The 14,644-nt window shown below is 38.3% G+C and overlaps 1 protein-coding gene across 12 annotated transcripts in view; it reads left to right on the top strand.

The window, feature by feature from the left end:
- Nucleotides 1–14,644, top strand: part of SYBU (syntabulin) — a 104,460-nt gene that overhangs the window by 57,893 nt on the left and 31,923 nt on the right. The gene's annotated exons all lie outside the window — the stretch shown is intronic.

The following is a 14,644-nucleotide window of genomic DNA, read 5'->3' on the forward strand; positions in this document are numbered from 1 at the left end:
TCCTATCTATCATCTGTCTACAAATATATAGATATAGGTAACTATATAGAGATACAAACACATATAGCTAGATATAGATACATGGGTATATATGGATATACATATTTTTTTTCTGCTAAACATAATTATACATGAAAATGCCTGTCAAATCATCTATTTTGAATAAAGCCACTGTGATATTTTAGAACAAAAGCTTAAACATACATCACATTCCTCCCCTGGCATCTTGACCTTTGGGGCTCATACAACAAGTTGGTGACTAAGCACAAGTCAGTCTCATTTGCACTGTAATTATATTGCATATATATATATATATATATGTAATGTTGATGATGTAATTAATTGGTTATGTGTCATTTGCCACATGCTTGTCATAGACTCAGTGTTGCTATTAAGTGTTGCTATTAAGTGGTGTTTTTCCTCTCCTTTGTGATGTTGCATGGGCACAATTTTCAGGAATCAATAAATGCCTTTACTGGTAATCAGCCCTTATCACTTGGAGGAGCTGGCAGCTTCTACAATAGGTAGGGTCACCCTCCTTGCATTGTTAACAGAGACATTGTGCTGGGAAACTGGGCCATCTCTTGTGGCCCTTTCTGCGCAATTGTGTGACTGACCAACCTAGGGAGCAAAAGACAATTTGGGTGGAGAAGGCATCTGTCCATTTCCTTGGAATACTTCATTATGGCCTAAGCCACAGATATGTTAGCCTCTTTCATGGCATAGACTGAAGACCTGGACATTGGGTGACTTGGATCCAACTGCCGACCCTGTGCCTAGTTTATGGCCTGATGTTGGAAACTACTATGCTGTAAGAGAGATTCTTTTATATGTTGTAGGGGGTATTTTTGTGTATGCTGTAGAGAGATTTTGTTTGAAAAATGTCTGGCACTCAATAGCCTGAGATCCTGCCCCAGGCTCAGAATTTTTGACTTTGTGATTTTCATTAGAAATCATAGGAGGAGGAAGTAAAAGTGTATGTATGTCATGGCCTTGAAATACTAGTTCATAAAAGTGATTAAGAAATATGATTCTGAGGGGCAGCCAGGTGGCTAAGCGAGTAAGAGCACCGGCTCCAGTGTCAGGATGACCTGGATCAAATCTGGGCTCAGATACTCAGCACCACACCCAGAAATAATAACTGGCCGTGTAACCTTGAGCAAGTTACTTAACCCCGATTGCTTTCAAAAAAAAAAAAAGAAATATGATTCTGTACTGTAGACATCTTGGCACAGCGGAAAGAGTGCCAGGCTTAGAATCAGGAAAGATTGGTTTTAGATGCCAACACTGGCACTTAAATAAGCATCTAGGTGACCCCAGAAAGCCTTTAAGTTTGTTGTGATTCATTTTCCTTTCCTGTAAAATAGGGATAATTATATCTTGCACTGCTGTCACACTTCATAAGTTTTTAAGTGACATATAAATGCGAACTATTATCTCATGCTCATCTTTCATCATTATCATGAACGAAGAGGAGGATGGTGACTTGTGGGAATTTGCATGGTAATTTTGAGGTTGCTAAGGAGTCATATTCCTTAGCTTCCCCACCCCTCCAATACTCCTCATGTTAGTCGTTGATAGGTATTAACACAACTTAAAGCAGTGACCCAGGGGATTTAGCCTCTTCATTACTATCACCCCGGTACGAGAAGGCCCAAGTAGGCCCAAGGAACTGAAGGGTCTACTAAAATGGGTGTGCAAGGGGAGAAACATGGCAGATGTCTAATATATTTATATTAAAATTTTCAGATAGCTCATTTCACTTTTCTTTTGTCTTTTGGATTTCATGAAGGGACTTGGATCAAAAGATGTCTGAGAATCCTTTCATCTCTTAGGATTCTGTAATTCTGTGGAATCTGTATTTGGACCTGTGTGTGTGTGTGTGTGTGTGTGTGTGTGTGTGTGTGTTCTACAGGTAGATTGGATCATTGTCTTCATTTGGCAGTACAGGAAACATGAAAATTGGGCTACAAAGGATATAGGGTAACATGGAGGAAATATGGAAGAAAAATGTGGAAGTAAAAAAACAGGCATTTATTAAATACCTACTATGTTCCAGGCACTATGTCAAGCACTTTACAAATATTAGCTCATTTGATCTTTACAAAAAGCCTGGGAGATAGGTACTATATTTTTTTTATCCCCATTTTATAATGACAGGCAGCCAAATGTTAAGTGACTTGCCCAGGTCACAAAGTAAGTGCCTGAGGGTGGATTTTAACTCAGGTCTTCCTGATTCTAGGTTCAGTTCTCTATCTACTGGGCCACCTAGTTGCCTCTAGATAGAAGGATGTTGTGGGCCCAATATATTCAGTAGGGTATATGTAACATATGAGCTTCAGTGTGGTATATACTGTGTAGAAATCTGGACTTGGAGGCAGAAAGGTCTGGATTCCTATACCTCAAATACTTACCAGCTATGGGACCCAGGGCAAGTCGCTTAAATTTTCTGTCTGTATAAAATGAGAGAGGTTGGACTATGTGATCTCTGATGTCCCTTTGGGTTCTAAATATACGAGCCTATCTATGATTTGGATTCAATTAGATGGCCTCTGAGGGCCTTTCTAATTCCCAAATTCTGTGATCCCTTATGCTTTTTGGCAAACTTCCCTGGATAAGATATTCAGCCCCAGATGAAAAAATTCCATGGAAGGGCAAAGTCTTATTCATTTGATTAGCTACTTAGTTAGGCGTACATGGCATGTTTATCAAGGTTATTGATGGGACCACCATACTTTCAGTCACCTCTGTTTGGCTGGCATGCTCTCCCTTTTCACAACTGCATTTTGGAGTCCCTACCTACCTTCAGTGCTCAGCCTGCCTCTTTCCTGACTCTCCCCCAGTCAACCCTCCCCCAACTCCAAACACTTTGTATTATTTGCACAAATCTTGTATTTATCTGTGAGTGAAATGGTCTTTCTCTCCAGTAGAATATAAACTTCTTAAGGGCAGGGGGGACAAGAGGCAGCTAAGTGGTACAACAGATAGAGTGCTGGTTCTGGAGCCAGGAAGACCTGAGTTCAGATTTGGCTTCAGACACTAGTTGTGGGATCCTGGCCAAGTTACTTAATCCCTGTTTGCCTCAATTTCCTTATCTGTAAAATGGCAAAGATAATAACAGGGCCTACTTCCCAAGGTTATCATGAGGATCCAGTGGGATAATGATTGTAAAGCACTTAGCACACTATCTGGCACATAGTAAGGGCTATATAAACGTGTTAGTTATTTTTGATTTTGTATTCTTATACCTAACACTTAGTACCTTGCCTGACACATAGTAGGTATTTAATAAATGCTTGTTGATTAATATTATTTTAGTATTCTATAGTGACAAAATTCTATACATATTTTATCCTATTTGAGTCTCAGGACAAGCCTATGGAGTAATACAGGCAGCTAGATGGTATGGATAGAGTTGCTTGCCCTGGAAGCAGGAAGAACCTGTATTCAAGTCTGGCCTCAGATACTGGCTAGTAGTTTCTGCCTCAGTTTCCTCATTTGTAAAATGGGTATAATGATATCACCTACCTCTCAAGGTTGTTGTGGAGATAAGATGAAATAATATTTGTAATGCACTTTGTAAATCTTAAGGCACTTACTTTATAAATGTCCATTATTATTATTACTATTACTTAGATATTAACCTCATTTTAATCATGAGGAAATTGAGGCTCAGAGGGGTTGTGACTTGCTTAAGATCACAGAACTTGTATGTAGAAGAATCAGGAGTTAAATCCTAGTCTTCTAACTCCAAGTCACAAATCAAACCTGATTTATGCCATGATCCTACAATTTCTCAAAAAGATCTTGAGAGCTTAGAACAATGAACCAAATTTATTAAGTTAAAGTGAATTAAATTTTAAGTCTTTTAACAGAGGTTCAAAAATTAGCTTTCTAGATATGATATCAACAAGCGTTTATTACATATAATAAACACATATTGCAATATAATATACCAATTTAATACAATATACCAATATATGTATTATTGTATATTAAATTATAGTATAGTGCATATATTTAGTATATGGGAGAGCTGGATGGGAACTTAAAGATCATTTGATCTAACCCCTTCATTTTAAAAATAAAAAAAAACTGAGAAATCACATCTAGAAAGTAGTAATGCTGAATCTTGAACTGAGGTCTTTCAGCTTTAAATCCAGTTCACACTACACCATACTGCTTCTCAAATGCTGGAAAATGGCTGGGCAAATAGACTGTATCAGTGATTGAATAAGGGAAAATATAAAAGTGTAACTGGACAAATACTAAGCTCAGTGTATCAACAGTGTGGCTTGGCCACCAAAACAAACAAACAAACAAAATCATGATACTTGTATAGACTACATTAGTAGAAGTCTGCCTCCAGAGTAGTAAAAGCAATAGTCCCACTCTCCTCAAAACTGATCAGATTATATCTGGAATACTATGTTCAATCCTGGACATCCAGAGCACAGTGACTGGTATGATAAAGACCCTGTCGTATGATGTAGGGCTAATAGAATGTAAGATCTTCCCCATCTTTTAACAGGTGTTTGTGACCATATGTGTTCCCTTTATTCCTAGGAACAGGGGCCATATTCCCAGGTCTAAAGGTACACAGGTATTTCAATCATGGATGTCTTGCTGCTTTGAGCTCTGGCCCAATTCACAGCTGCGGCCCATCCAAAGTCACATGGAGCTTGTATTCTCCCTGTATTCAGGGGGATTTATATTGCCTTGGGGGAGGAGATTGCTTAGGCGGAAGCTTGCTTATGGGGAGGTGTGCTTGCAGGAAGGCTTTCACACATTTTGCTACTGAGTCAGGTAGGTTGTGATGCCTTCTGGCTCTGAGCATTTTAATCAAAACTATATATATTCTGGGAGGTTGGGATTTTGCTTTGGGGCTCACTCATGGGAAGAATGTTCACCTGAGGTCCTTGTGATTTGACCACAAGAGACTCTGGGTACCCATTGTTAAGTCCCGCCCCCAACTTTGTGAATCCAAATGTTGGTGCTGCTTCATCTGGTGATTATATATCTATTACTTTGTTTAGACAGTTGGAACCCTGTCTATTGGATTCTTTCTTGGATACTCATTTCTTTCTGCTTACCTGTCTGCATTGTTTAATTAAAGTGAGATTATTGACCCTTTTGAAGCTCTTTTCTTTAGAAAAGCAGATCAAAAACACAGCCCTTCTGTGTGCTGGTGTTATTGGTCTTACACCTCCACAGCAGCTGCAGTTATCATTACCTATACACACACACATATATGTAAAGAATCATTGAAGTACCATGGATCATTTGTGGAATTTGTTAGGGTACCTGGGTTCAAATCCTATACCTCCTTGATTTAATTAAGATCACTTAACTTCTCAGGCTCTCATTTTCTTGTATCTAAAATGAGTTAGAGTAGAAAGCTTCTAAGGTCCTTCTAACTATGAACTGTTTTCCTGCAAGGAGAATGCTTAGTATGGTGAAGTAGTCTGGAAAAGCTCATATGGAAAAAAAAAAAAAACTGGGGGAAGAAAATATTAAAAATATGTAGAATAGAGGAAGCTAGGTGGCGAAGTGAATAGAGCACCAGCCCTAGAGTCAGAAGGACCTGAGTTCAAATGCGGCCTTAGACACTTGACACACTAGCTGTGAGACCTTGGGCAAATCACTTAACCTCGATTGCCCTGCCCTCCCCCCTCCAAAACACACACACTATATATATATATATACAATGTGTGTACATATATAACAGGGATTAGATTTATTCTACATAGCTTCAAAGGAAGGAATTACATGTTATAGGTGGAAATTATATTCAAGGAGAATTTATTTCAATATAAGGAGTAACTCCTAAATAAAGCAGCTAAGAAAGGAAATGGGCGACCTTGTCAGTTAGTGAGTTTCCTATCAAAAGAGGCCTTAGAACTTGGATAACCAATTGTCAGGATTCTTGGCTCAGTTAGATGTTGGACTAGATGGCCTCTCAGGTCTTTTCCATTGCTAAGATATTTTGATTCCTTGACATTTCATAATTAGACTTCGATGCCAAAGACAAACTTTTTTTACCCCTTTAGGGGAAAAAATCCTAACCTTTTGATTTTTCAATTTAGAATTTGAAGAAGGTCAAAATTTCTTCAAATGATAGAAATGAAATTTGGGATGGAGATAAAAAAAATTATAATCAAAGTTGTGAGGCAGAAAACCTTAGTGAATTCCAGTCATTCTTGTCTCTCTCCAAGCATTCCATTCACTCCAGTCCCCTTCTCTCTCTCCTGCCACAATCCTCCTTGTACTCATACAGTGTTCCAGGTGAGCAATCTGCTGAGTTCTGTCTGTGCTTTCCCTCTTTGTACATAATGTTCCAAATTAAACACTGTACTACAGTACAATATATATTGTTTTACAACTGCTTTCCTGGGAGTTGAACACTTGATCAAACACTCAGTGTTGCCCGGCTACATGGCATTCTTGCTGTTTGAGCATTTTACCTGACATTGTTTCCCTGTGCTCTCATAGCTCAGTTCCCCTGAATGTATATCTGAATTAAAACATATCAATTTAATTCAATTCAGCAAGCCTTTTTAAAGTTCCTTTTATGTGCAAAGCACTGCACTTAACACTGTAAATATAAAGACAGGAACAAAAACAATCCTTGTGCTGTCCCATCCCCCCATCTCCCAGACCCCATTGGCTATTGACTCTCTCCTGCACCTCCCAAATACCTTTCATTTATTTTGTATACATTTATAGGTGTTGTACCCTCTCCCACAAGAATGCAATATCCTTTAGTCCAGGGAACGTTTGTTCCATTTTTCTTGTATTCCCAAGTGCTTACTACAGTGTCTGACAATTAGTAGGTACTTAAGTGCTTGTTGACTGACTTAATTTTTCCATAATGTTGGTCCTGTGCTTTTTGGGATTTTTATCCTACACTGGATGAAGGCATAGGTAGCATGCTCATCAAATTTGCAGATGGGAAAAAACTCAGGCACAGACAGAAAGAAACTATAATTTAGAGATAGGATCATAGATTTAGAGCTGGAAGACAACTTGTAGAGCATTTAGTTCTAACACAGATGAGGAAAGAAATTAAGCAAGAAAATACAGAGTGGAATGGGCTGTTTTAGAAGAGAGTGTGATCCCTGCCTCACTAGAGGAAAGTCTTTCAATAAAGGACCATTTATCAGTCTTTTTTAAAATAAAATAAAATAAAATAAAAGGACCATTTATCAAAGGATCATTTATAGGATCATAAATCATTGATTTAGAATTGGAAAGAATCCTAGAGATCATTTAGGCCAAATTCTTCATTTTAGTAATGAAGAATTGAGGTTAAGTGATGTGCCCAAGTTCATATAAGTGATAAGTAACTGACACAAGATTTGAACCTAGGTATTCCATCCATCCCCAAATTCTGGATTCTTTCTATTGTGCCAGTGTTGCAGAAGTGAATCTATTTGGGTGCAGGTTGGAGTTAGAGGTCTCTAAGGCCCCTTCTAACTCTAAGACTCTGTATTATCATGTTTTCTATTTTTCTGATTTGTTAAAATAGATTTGATGTTTACCATGTAAATCCTAACAACTGACAAGATTATCAAGTTTATTCAAAGTATCTGTTACTTTTGTGAAGGACAATGAATGTGATGGGCATGAGCAGGCTCCAACATATCACAAATGAAGAATTATTACACAGAAGTGTTGGAAAATATATTACTAGAGAAATGTGTGACAAAAAGTTTTAAAAGTAGAGCAGCCACATAGCCAGAGCAAAAGTTTGTGCAATCTCTGTGGGTCTTCATTGGTATCCTCACAATGTTGCGATCATTATTTGTTTTTGTCTTTTTGGAGGGGGGAAGGCAGGGCAATTGGGGTTAAGTGACTTGCCCAAGGTCACCCAGCTAGTAAGTGTTAAGTGTCTGAAGCCAGATTTGAATTGACTCCAGGGCCTTTGCTCTATTCACTGCTCCACCTAGCTGCCCTGAAGGGGTAATTATTACTAAAAGTTATGATAATAATAATGATGATGATGGCTAGCATTTATATAGAAAATACTATATGACAGGCACTGTGCTAAGTCTTTACATATTATTTCATTATCTCATATCTCATGATAATGTAGTTTTGGGTAGATCATCCCTTTCCCTCCTTGACAAATTTAGTGAAGGACATATATGAGGAGGGTTGTACAGATTAGGTCAGCATGAATGGATTATATTCCTGAGTAGTGGAAGGAATTCCCAGAGATCTTTTGGTGATAGTCCATTGAGGGCTCCATGCTCAAAGCCTTTGCAGCTTAGTGTATGAGATAATATTTATGAAGCACATAGTAGGTGCTTAATAAATAAATACCTCCTCTCTTCCCTTCTGTGCATGGCAGCTACTTGGAAAGAATTTTGAAATTTTCACAGAAGTCATATTAAGAATAATAATCTTTTATTATGCACAAAATTTACCTTGCACAGGAGAAAGCACAACTTTAGATACTACATCAGAGAGAGGAAGATGCAGAAAAGAGGACAGGAGAAGGAGAATGAGGGGACATCAAGATCACCTTCACACAAAAGATAAGGATATATCTTTGGGGAACATCCAGGTCTTGGGTGAGATAATTATCAGGTCATGAATGAAAAATCATTTATTAATCATATACTATGTGCAAAAGCCTTAGTATATAGATACAAAAACAAGACAGTCTCTATTCACAAGGACCACACGTTTTAATAATGGAAACAGAACACAAAGCGGAGTTCAGCTGCAGAGCAAATGGAAAGCCTTGATGGTCCATAGGGCACAATAGCAAGGCTAGTGTGTGTGTGTGTGTGTGCGCATGTGTGTGTGTGTATGTGTGTGTGTGTGTGTGTACTGGATTACTTGTACTACATATATACATATGTGTGTTTGTATATGTATATCCATTTCTCATATTGAACCATTTGGTAGTAACAAGGAATTTGACACTGAGCGTTATTATTTCTTGACCCTTGGGGCCTGCAGAAAAAGCCGCACATCCCTATATTCACTGAGGTTATTTTCCCAGATGGTGGTACAATGCATTTGGCTAGGGTGGCATTGCTATTCATTAGTAATTTATGCTTGGGATCCTAGACAATTGTCTAGTGGTATAACTCAGGTCCTTGGGCTTCTACTGTAATAGAATGACCTTGGTTTTAGTCTCATTTCTAATATATTAATTGAGTAATATTTCAAACAGCAAGAAAAATAAGAGATGGTAATCTGCTTGTAGCTACTTAGCTCTTCTGAAACTTGATTAGTGGTTTTTCAGTTGTTTCAGAATTCCTTTTGCAAGAACATGACAGTAAACGTCTCTGGGGAAAATGAAAATGTTGTTTTCCCACATCCCTAGAATTCTATGCTGGCTCAGTTCATTTGCTTCTAAGATGTATTACCCATTGTACAGCTTTTTTTCATCTTATTTACTGAATTAAATCATGGACACTGTAATCATAACTTGTTCATATTATTAATATACATAGCCATTTGATAAAGTTTTGTTTTTAACATATTAAGAAAAAATAGGGTATGCTCAATTCCTTAAGTTTTCATGGGTATCAATTCTTGAAAGTAAATAGCATAAGATATTTAGTTTGATCTCCATAAGATCATAGATTTAGAGCTGAAAACGACACCCCCCCAACCAAGTATTCTAAGCCCTTCCTTTTATAGACAAAGCAACTCAGGCTCAGAGACAATACAATTTATATTATTTTTAATCAGTCAACAAATATTTATTCAGCCCCTGCATATATGCCATGTACTTTACTGGGCACTGGAGATGCAAAAAGAAAGACTAAAACAATCCCTCCCCTCAGTGGGCTTATATGTTATCCTGAGAGACAAGTACATATAAAAGTATATAGGATAAAAATGAGGTAGTTAAATACAAGGTAGTTGGAGAGGGGTGGATAGGACATTCCTTGAAAGTAGGGATTTGTTGTTTTGCCTCACAGTGGCAAATGGTAGGTAGTTAATAAATTATTATTGTTTGTGCTAGGTCACATAGATAATAGATCATTGAGAAAGGAGTCAAACCCAGGTCCTCCAATTCTAAATCCAGTTTTTCTTTCCATTGTACTGTGCTACCTCTCTATCTCCATCTGAAATAACTTATAAATTTATCACCAAAGGACTATTCCACTGTTTTATTGTGGAGTGGAGCCAATCCTAATGAAAGGTCTAGTAGGTCTTTCCAAGCTGGAAAGGTTCCCAGTTTGGACCCAACACTGGTCCGTGTTTATTTTTCAAGACCTAATCCTGTTAAGTATGGAAAGCTCATCCCCAAAGGGCTGACCACCTACTGTTGATTTTTTTCAGTTACAGCTACTCATGAAAACTGCTAAGACATGCAGAGGTTTCACTTAGACTCAGAAAAGGAGGGCCTATGCCAGTGAAATCATGGAACCTTGAAATATTGAATTATAGTACTCTAAAAGTTCCTGGTGTTGGACATATCATGCACAGACTGATTTTCCTACTAAGTAAAGATTTGCATGGAATTTCAGCTCCTTGAGGGCAGGAATTATTTGGATTTTGCCTTTTTTTTTTCTTTACAGCTTACCACTGTGCCTTGCACCCAAACAGTGTTAAATAAATATTAATTGAATTGAATTTGACTGTCTCTTCTTGGTTAGCTAATGAAAAGATTAGTGGCATGGCTTGATTTTATAAATTCCTCAAAAGTTCATAACTTGTCCTTAATGAAACCCATATGGTAAAAATAAAAGTCTGTTTAAATCAGAGCCTCCTCTACTATAATTACCTATTTCAGTAGTGGTCTGGTATCTGACATTTCAAAGGCAAAGAAGATGATTAGGTGACCTGGAGAATACCGTTTCATGAAAACTCATGATTAATGCTTCACCTAGTATTATGCCATATAAATTAAACAGCACTCTTCATTTGAAATATGCCAACTGAGACTCGAGTATCCAGAAGGTATGCTATGATGTGTGTTTGTATATTTCTGATTATATTCAAGCCCAGCAGTTCTGAGGGCTAGAAGACAGCCAGCTCCAAAACTGTTGAGTTGAACCTTTTGGTCAGATTATGATGGATGAGTGAGAACATGGGATGGTAAATTTAGGAAGCAAAGGAACATGTGAGCCAACTCACAATGGCATTTTGATCTGAGCTGAGATTTTTCCACTTCTTAGCCACTGACTGAAGTGAAAAAGTCAACTCAAATAAATGTTTTCACAAAAGCTGTAGAAACACCTACTTTTTTGAAAAAAAATTTCAGTGTCTCTAGACAAGGACTTTTGCATTGTCAAATTTTTTCAGTGAGACCTAATGGTCGTCAGATATGGCAAGCTCCTGTTTTAGGATTCGGCTTATTTCCTTCATTCTTTAAATCAACCCTGTATTTTTTTAAAGCAATCAGGGTTAAGTAACTTGTTCAAGGTTACATGGCCAGTTATTTCTGGATGTGGTGCTGAGTATCTGAGCCCAGATTTGATCCCCAGGTCATCCCGACACTGGAGCTGGTGCTCTTACTAGCTGAGCCACCTGGCCTCCCCTAAGCAATTGGGGTTAAGTAACTTGCTCAAGGTTACACGGCCAGGTGTTTCTGGGTGGGTGCTAAGTGTCTGAGCCCGGGATTCGATCCCCAGGTCATCCCGACACTGGAGCCAGTGCTCTTACTCACTGTGCTACCTGGCCACCCCTCAACCCTGTATTTTAAACTTTGGGTCTGTACATGAGATTGTAAATGGGACATGGGAACCCAACTTAGAGGTCACCAAACTCAGCCATTCCATTTAAGAAATGAGAAAAATGATAAATAATAACTAACATTTATATAACACTTACTATGTGCCAAGTACTGGGCTAAGTGCTTTACAATTATTATCTCATTTTATCTTCACAATAACCCTGGGAGGTAGGTGCTATTATTATGCTCATTTTACAGATGAGGAAACTGAGGCAAAAAGGGGATTTGAGTGACTTGTATAGGGTCACACAACTAGTAAGTAGCTGAGGAGGGATTTGACTGCAGGTATTTCTGCCTCAGCCTTAGGACTCTTTGAGCCACCTAGCTGACTTCTGAACTGAAGCAAGCATCCTTACATTGAGTCCCCTTAGAAATCACCTCTAGCCATGACCCTTTTTTCTTGGGCAATGTACTTACACTCTCTGAGCTTCAATTTCCTCATCTATGGAATGGGAATAACGTTTGCACTACTTATCTCCTACAGTTACTATTGTATTTGTATGTTTATATATGTATTTCTCTGAGGTTGGGTTTTGTTTTGTTGTGTTTTTTGTACTGGACTTGTGATTTCCTTGTGTAGGAAATGGCTGATTGAGGAAACTCCCACTGCCAAATGCAGATCTTTACCTGCTTTACAATTTATAGTCTTAGGGAATTTCCTGGAGGGCATGGAGAGGCTAAATGAGTTGTCCGGATCACCCAGTCACTAGGTGTCAAAGGCAGGATGGAATTTTCTTGACTTTCTGGGGTTCTTCTCCAGAGGTTATTATCTCCCCCCAAATATAACACAGTGATGTATATGTAAAATGTAATTAATGCTTTTTAAATTGAATTGAAGGCGAAGGCAATTCTAGGGTATGATGGACAGCAGGGGACTACTGGTTCAGAATTTAAAACTTCACTGAAAACATTTTCTTATTGCTTCCTTTGGATTGTAAAATGTCAAGCAAATCCTTGGAAAGTCCTTTCATTGATGTTGCATAAAGTTTCCAACCTAGTCTGAAGGCCCTGAAGTACACTAAAGAACCGACAGACAGGAAAGAAAAGCATGTATGTCAGCAGTTTCTTTTGTGTAAAAGTTGGGGGTGAGGGTAGGGAGGTCAGATTAGATGAACAGTTGGGAGATACACTTCCAAGAAAATCAGGGGAAAACTAGCGAAAATATTTCTTTGCATTCTAGAAGGGCTCTGTTCCTCTCAAGTGAAGAAATGAGTTCATGGTGGACTACCATATTGTAATGTTTCTCAAACTATCTGATGTCTCTTTAAAAACAGTAATGCTCCAAGGATCTTGGTTTCTTTTACTCCAAGGTCAAGAGAATCTTAACATTTTTGTGTGTCCTACATCCTTTTGGCAATCTGGTGAAGCCTGTGGACCCCTTCTCAGAATAATGTTTTAAATGTTTATAAAATGAAATATATAGGATTGAAAAGGAAACCAAATAGATTGAAATATAGCTAAAAAAAAATTTTAAAAACAAGTTCATGGAGTAAAACCTCATAGTGTAAGTTGAGCATTAGACAAAATCATGAATTTCCTATAGCACAAAATTTTAAACTTGCCCAGTTTTTGCCCTAAAATAGTTATATTTCCTTCTCTCTGCTATAGATTATTCTAGCAACTATCTGGTGCAGAGGTGAGCAGAGATAAGGGTGTAGTTAGTTTAGGAGAAACTTGAATGTTGATAATCATGAAGTTTTGAAGCATGGGCCTAAAAGGGGTTTTAAATCAGCACTTAACCTACAGCTCTTACCCACATGGAAATCATATTTACCAAAGCCATAGCTTTCTTTGTATGAGATTCACAAAGCCCCCAAGGTAAATTTTAGATATCCCATGCTCATTATGTAGTATACCTCAGGGTCTTCCCGCTGAGTTGGGAACCTTATGTAATATCAATCAATAAGCATGCTAAGGATTTACTTGCTGATATATATTCCAAAGGGATGGTGGGGGGGGGGGGGTGTTGGGAAGGAGAGGAATTACCACCTCTTCTCCAAGATATTCTCTACTCAGTTTAAACATGAGAAGTTGTTCCTTGATGTGGCCTAGGAATATCTGCCATTATTGGCTGCTGGTCGATGTTGGTTCTGATTTCTTTTCCAGTCCTAAACATGTTTTGGCTTTGTTTGGAGCCTGCCTTCACTGGAGAGTTTCTCTTACTACCTTAGAATGATTCTGTGGTCTGAGAGCCCTTGCCAATTAGCATGCTATTTCATTAATATTTTATGACTTCATTCATTTATTTGACAAATATTTATTGAGCATCTACTCTCCACAGGGCACTGTGCTAAGTGCAGCAGCCAGTACAAAGGTTTATAATGAACAGTCTTTATCCTTGAGACAATTACAGTCTAATACAGGAGAAAAGATCTATCCCCTAGTAATAACACATTCAAGGAAGAATGTAATAAATGTCCCATACCTTTGTACAACTGAAGTACTACAGGCATTCAGAGCAAAGAGTGAATACTTCTAGACGAGATGACCAAGGATGACTTTGTGGAAAAAGTGACATTTAAACTGGATCTTGAGTTATGGGCAAATTTCAATATGGAGAGGTAGTAAGGAGAGAAACGAAATTCTTGGAGGAGGGAACAGGCATAACCAAAGGCAAGAAAGTGGGGGAAAACAAAGTGGTTCCTTAAGTACTTTAGTTTTCCTAGATAACTGAGAGGTAAAGCTAAAATAGCTTAAGGTGCAGGGAGCCTTAAATGCTGCTTTATTTGCTAGACAGTAGGAAGCTATTAAAGTTCTCACTATAGAGGAGTGATAATGATCAAAGGAGTGCCTTAAGAAGAATGAATTAGGGGCAGCCAGGTAGCACAGCAAGTAAGAGCACCGGCTCCAGTGTCTGGATGACCTGGGGATTGAATCCCAGGCTCAGACACTTAGCACCCACCCAGAAACACCTTGCTGTGTAACCTTGAGCAAGTTACT

This window comes from Petaurus breviceps, unplaced genomic scaffold, assembly GCF_028583685.1.
Source record: "Petaurus breviceps papuanus isolate PSGF00001 unplaced genomic scaffold, PetGlider_PUasm1.0 98, whole genome shotgun sequence".
Taxonomy (NCBI): Eukaryota; Metazoa; Chordata; class Mammalia; order Diprotodontia; family Petauridae; genus Petaurus; species Petaurus breviceps.